Source organism: Peromyscus eremicus, chromosome 2 (assembly GCF_949786415.1).
Source record: "Peromyscus eremicus chromosome 2, PerEre_H2_v1, whole genome shotgun sequence".
Classification (NCBI taxonomy): domain Eukaryota; kingdom Metazoa; phylum Chordata; class Mammalia; order Rodentia; family Cricetidae; genus Peromyscus; species Peromyscus eremicus.
In genome coordinates, this window is record NC_081417.1 from 151,922,003 (window position 1) to 151,928,508 (window position 6,506).

Here is a 6,506-nt window from a genome sequence, read left to right on the forward strand (position 1 = left end):
TAGCTGAGAACTCCTCTCCACGAATTAGGGGACGAACACCCCAAGGATGAAAATAGACAGTGGGCCCTCCCTTGAGGAAAGTGGTCAAGCAGGTGGCACTTCTTAGGCTTTTGGAAGCAGAAAAGGCTCCTGGGATATCTGTTTAAGATGCATTTTCCTGGCTGAAGATAAGCTCAGCGGAGGGTACACCTTTTGCTTGCTTGTTTCACGGTTTCCTTTTTCTTCTGTTTGTTGTTCTTACTTCTGAGATAGGGCCTCGGGTAGCTCAGGACGTATGTCACCAAGGATGACCTTGAACCCGTGATCCTCCTCCCTCTCCTAACCAAGTATAAGCATTACAGGGGACATCGCAGAGTCCAGCTAACATCTAATGCTTAAAATGTCCCTGTGTAGGGTTCCCATCACTGCAAACATGAAAATCAAATCTAGCTAAGCATGTCCATGCATGTGCATCACCCCCGCAGGTGTGGGGCAAAGAGAAGAGGATCATGAGTTCCAGATCACCCCTGCCTCCATGATGAAGTGGAGGCCAGCCTAGAGGTACATATTGATTAAAAAGATAACGACCATGAGGGAGCTGGAAAGATGGTCCAGTAATTAAGAGCACTCACTGCTCTTCCAGAGGACCAGGATTTGACTCCCAGCACCTGCATGGAGGCTTACTAGTTCCAGTTAGGGAATCTGACACCCTCTTCTGGCCTGCATGGGTACTGCATACACTTGGTGCATAGCCATACATGCAGGAAAATCTCTTACATACATAAAATAAAAATAATAAATCTTTAAAATCATAATTATTTTTATTTATCTATTTACTTTTGGTTTTTTGAGACAGGGTTTCTCTGTGTTATAGCTCTGGCTGCCCCAGAACTCACTTTGTAGACCAAGCCGGCCTTGAACTCACAGAGGTTAGCCTGTCTCTGCCTCCCAAGTGCTGGGAGTAAAGGAATGTGCCACCACACCTGGCTAAAAGCATAATTATAATCATAATGAACAGCCAGGTATGGTAGTACACACCTTTAATCCTAACATTCACGAGGCAAAGGCAGGTAGATCTCTGTGAGTTCAAGGCCAACCTGGTTTACAAAATAAGTCCCAGGCCAGCCAAAGATGTATAGTGAGACCCTGTCTCAAAAACAAACAAACAAATAAATGAAGATAAATAAAAAATTAGCAATTTGTTTTCTTTTTTCCAAATATTTACGTATTAACTTTAGCTGATGTGCATGGGTATTTTGTCTCCTTGCACGTAAGTGCACCACGTGCACAGGGCAGTCACCATGTGGGTACTGGGAAGAGCAAAGCATGCTTTTAACTGCTGTGCCTCCTCTCCCGCCCCTGCAGTTTCTGTTTTAGTAAGTTAGCTTCTAAGAAACTCCCAAGGGATGCTGACGCGGCTGGTCCCAGGGTCACATCACAGCTTCCTGACCTGGGCTGAGCAGCTCCATTGCTCCTGTCTGTCTTACCAGCCAGCTGTGCAGCCCTAAGACCTCTTTGGGCTTCGAGTCATCTTCTGGATGTTATTTAGGTCAGCAAGCAAACGTAGCCGGCTTCCTGCATGCCAGCTGCCCTGGCTGCTCACTAGATAACGGCGAGAAAAACCACAGGCTGAGCCCAGGATAGCTGCCAGGCTGGGGACTTAGAGGTCCAGCTGCAACATTTAAAGACCTTTTGGATTCTAAAATTCTGTGACTCACTGTCAGAAATAGAAGAGTTTTTTTCTTTTTAATTATTTTTATGTGTATGCTGTTTTGCCTGTATGTGTGCCTGTATGCCACGTGGCATGCATTTCTGGTGCCCAAGGAGGCCAGAAAAAGGTGTTGGATCACCTGGAACGGGAGTTACAGACAACTGTGAGCCACTATATGGGTGATGGGAATCCAACCCAAGTCCTCTAGAAGAGCCGTCAGTAGTCTTAACTGCTGAGCAATCTCTGCAGCCCCTAGCACAGGATCTTTACTTCTCAGGAAACCTCTCAACTATTAGGACAGGGATGCCACTACCTATAGATCTGGGTATGAGGAAACAGTAAATTCAGAACGAACCCCAGATCAATGTTGTCATTTTACAGACAGGGGAACCAGAGAGGAAGCAGGAAGTGTTGACTCCAGATCAAGCAACTGGCTTTCCACTTATGCTTGTGAAGGCAGTGTCAGCTCTCAAACCCAGGACCTAGGAACACATCAGAGCGGACCTGGCCACCAGGTTCTCCCAGCATCCCTCAGTTCCTACCTGTTTCGGGGTCCTCCTGGCTGGCACACCTGTCCCCCTACCCTAAACTCCTCTAGCTCAGGGACTGGGCTGGGCCTGCCCTTCCCCCAACTGCTCTTCTGTATATAATCCAGTCATTTTGGCCAAGCGGTGCCTATTTTATTATTTATTTATTTATTTATTGTCTTTTTTTGAGACAGGGTTTCTCTGTGTAGCTTTTGGAACCTATCCTTGAACTCACTTTGTAGATCAGGCTGGCCTCGAACTCACAGAGGTTCACCTGCCTCTGCCTTCTGAGTGCTGGGATGAAAGGCGTGCACCACCACCGCCCGCCATGTCATGTATTTTTTAGCCCTTTTACCTCTTGGCTGCCTCTTGGTCAACGGCTCCTCTCATGGTCCAGTTCAGTCTACCGGCCATGATCAGGCTGGATCTCCCCTCTGCCTGTTTCCTCTTTATCTCTACAATAAAAATCTCCATCCTTTAGGAGCAGCCATGCCCTCCTCCTTTTACTTCATTTTTTCACTCATTTACTGGCTTTCCAGTTGCACTTGCAAAGGCAGTGTAGCTCAACGAGAATGAAATGTCGGGGCAGGTGAGAGGGCTCAGCGGGTTACAGCACTTGCCCTCAGGCCTCAAGACCTAAGGTTGGTCCCTGGGGACTGCATGGTAGGAGAGACCCAACTCCTGCATCCTGCAAGTTGTTCTCTGACCTCCACAGGAACCCCTTGGCATGCCCCCGCCCCCCAGAGAAAGAAAATGTAAGTCAGTGCCTTTAATCCCAGTGCTCTGGAGGCAGAGGCAGGCAGACTTCTGAGTTTGAGGCCAGCCTGGTCTATTGAGCGAGTTCCAGGATAGCCAGGGCTACACAGAGAAACCTTGTCTAAAAAAAAAAAAGAAAAAAGAAAGAAAAAAAAGAATATTTTAGTATATTAACCCTAGATTGGCAAGATGTTATCATTTCAATGTGGAATCAATGTATTATTTTAAATGTCTATTTGACTTTACATTTTTAAAATTTATTATTGTGGGTGCATGTATGATGTGAGCACACATGCCATAGGTGGCATTCGGGTTCCAAGAGGCAGGTCATCATGGTTGCCCTGCTGGATGGCATGAGCCTTTACCTGCTGAGCCATCTTGCCTGCCCTTTTTGTTGTTGTTATTTGTTTGTTAGTGTTACAGATTTATTTTTAATTTTTTAAAAAATATTTATTTTATGTGTATGAGTGACCTATCTTCATGCACATCAGAAGAGGGCATCAGATCCCATTATGGGGGGGGTTGTGAGCCACATGTGGTTGCTGGGACTTGAACTCAGGATCTGGAAGAGCAGCCAGTACTCTTAACCTCTGAGCCATTTCTCCAGCCCCTATTTTGTTTGTTTGCTTTTGAGACAGGCTCTGGGTCTATATACCAGGGTGGCCTGAGATTCACTACGTAGCCCAGGCTGCCCTTCAACTCACAGCAATCTTATCTTAGCTGGCTGAGTGTTAGGATTATAGGTATGTGCAGACACACCAGGTTTATCCTTTACTTCCCGGTGTGCCTGGGGTTGAAACCAGAGCCATTCACATGCCAGGCAAGTGCTCTACTGCTGAGCTGTATCTCCAACTCTATTAGCTTTTTGTAGGAAATCTCTATATGTGGCCCAAGCTAGTTTCAAACTTATGATCCCCCTTGCCTCAGTTTCCCAATATCTGGGACTACATAGCTACATACCATTGTGTCCACATTAATATAATAAAACTGTTCACGAGATCTGTCATGGGTTGTTTCGTTTTTTGGGTTTTTCATTTTGTTATGTTCTGAGTCTTCAAGTGTATCGTGAGCTGGGTATGGTGGTACAAGCCCAAGATGCCAGCACTCTGGAGATGAGGCAATAGAATACCAGTTCAGGCCAGGGTGGGCTACACGGTAAAACCTTGCTTCAAGAACAAAGGAGAAAACAAAAACAACAAAAAACCCAAATGAAACAAACCAATCCAGTGTGTTTATGCTACAGCATACTTGCAGCATGAACCTGCCACATTCAAGGGTCCAGTATCTTTTCCACTCCCTGGTTCAACAGCACAGGCAGACTGTGTATCATCCTATTGTGGTCCAATTGCACCTACTCAAACCATCAGAATTCACTTCTGTCTGGAGCTGAGGGTGTGGATTGGTGGGTAGAGTGCTTGCCTAGCATGTACAAAACCCAATTCCCAACACGCTATAAATGGACTATGGTGGTCCATGCCTGTAATCTCAGCACTCCAGAGGTGATGTAGGTAAATCAAAAGTTGAAGGTCATCTTTGGCTACATTGTGAGTTCAAGGCCAGCCTGGTCTAAAAACAGAACCATTTCCACCTCCCGGCTGGCTTCATTTTTATATAAATGGGACCAGAGCCTCTGTGGACTAGCAAGGGAGCTTTCTGTGGTCCCGCTGGATGCACTCGCACCTCCGAGAGGGCTCTGGACTGTTGCTGAGTCCAACCTTTATTAGGGAGCACCAAAAAAGGCAAACAGCAAGATCACCCATATTTCCGTGAACAGAGGCTAGTCACCTGTGCCCAGAGAGAAGGGTCTCAGTCCCTGCTCTGTTCTCCTCTTCATCCCATGCTCTAAACCTTTCTTCTGTCCCTGAGCAGTTGCTCAACTAAAATGAAGTAAAATTCTCAAGCTTAAGTGGGGGTCGGAAGGAGCACTCCCAGCTTGCCCCGTAGGTGCACCTCACTGTCACACTAGTTACATAAGCTAAGCAGCAGCCGACATGCCTCACTGATGAGTGTGTGCGTCTGCACCCCCATCTCAGCCAGGGGAGTCACTGGGCTTTCCCTGGGTCTCAAATAGTGTGGAACTGAGGCATGTAGTGGCAGCAAACACTTTTATCATCGGCCGAGGAGGGCCAGTTGGTGGGTGTTATCCCCCAAGTGCTCTTCTCCAGCACAGCCTCAGGAAAAACCAGTTTTGGAAGCACCACACCTTGGGTCAGATGATGCAACGTGATATTAGCGTCGGGTTGCATCAGCGGTTCTGACGCATGTGCCTTTTACGCCGGCAGAAAGCAGTATAATGGGGCAGGAGAAAGAAAGAGACATTCGCTGCCTGAAAGCCTTTTAAAGGCGCCCTCAGCGTTTCTAATTGGCCACACAGGGTGTTGTCGGGAAGATAAACGCCCAACCAGCCACCTCCCCCGACAAGCTCCAGCACGCCGTTTCCTGAAGCCAGGACCTGACGGCACACTTAAGGCAGAATTCTTTTCTGGTTGGTTCTAATGTTTTATATCAAAGCCTCAAGGTTTAATCGCTTCAATCTTTTCGAATGCCTGGCCTATTAAGAGGCTTTCAAACGGTGCTCCTACGTGGTCTGGACCTGAGTATCTCCGAAATGCACCAGCTGAAGCTCATTTTTGGAGCTGCTTTACATAAGTGCTGCCGGCTCTCAGGACACAGACTTACGACTTTATCCAGTAACTTAGATTTGGTTCTCTTGGAGTTTCTGCCTGTATTCAGATGTTTGTGGTCCCCCAGCCCTTGCTGCTCGACATAATAAAAACGAACCGCAAGGACCCTAAGAACTTTCTAGCCAACCAAGGAAGTTGCCAAAAAAGAAACTTTCACGCTAGGAACTCAAGCACTTGAGAGGTAGCGGAGGGAGATTATCAAGTTCAATGTCAGCCTGGGCTACATGGTGAGTTTCAGGCTAGTCTAGGCTACATGAGACAAAACAAAACACCAAAGAAAAAGGAAGAAACCTTTGGCAAAAGGAAAAAGTGATACGGCCATGCTAGCCTTCCCTTAGTACCAGCCAAGGAGATCTCTCTCCAATCGACAATCCTGCACGTTGCTTGCCCGGTTCTGTGAGCCGGCCGGTCCTCCGGGATTCCTGGACCCTGCACTACTCTATGGGGCTGGGAAAATGCTTTCTACCCCTTTTGTGGCAGGTGTGATTCTTTAAATTGCTCAACTCAGCTTGCCCAAGAAACGCCTTCCTTGATCCTTGAATGGGGCAAGTACAACGCTTTCAATTATTTCTTAATCTTTCTCCTTACTCCGCCTTCCAATGGGGCAGAGATCTTGTTCTCTATGTCTGTATTTCCAGCATCTAGCACCCTTGCATCTTCTCTTGCTAGTCCTGGGGGCTCAGTAAATACGTTAACAGAGAAAGAAAAACGTTCCACCACAAGTACTTTCAAGTCCACCTATGCCCCCTGCTAATTACTAATTTCTTAGTATATCAAACCTTTATGTAACTTGACCATATAACAGCACCCGGCTGCATCCTGGGGACACATCCGCGGCGAATAAAATCT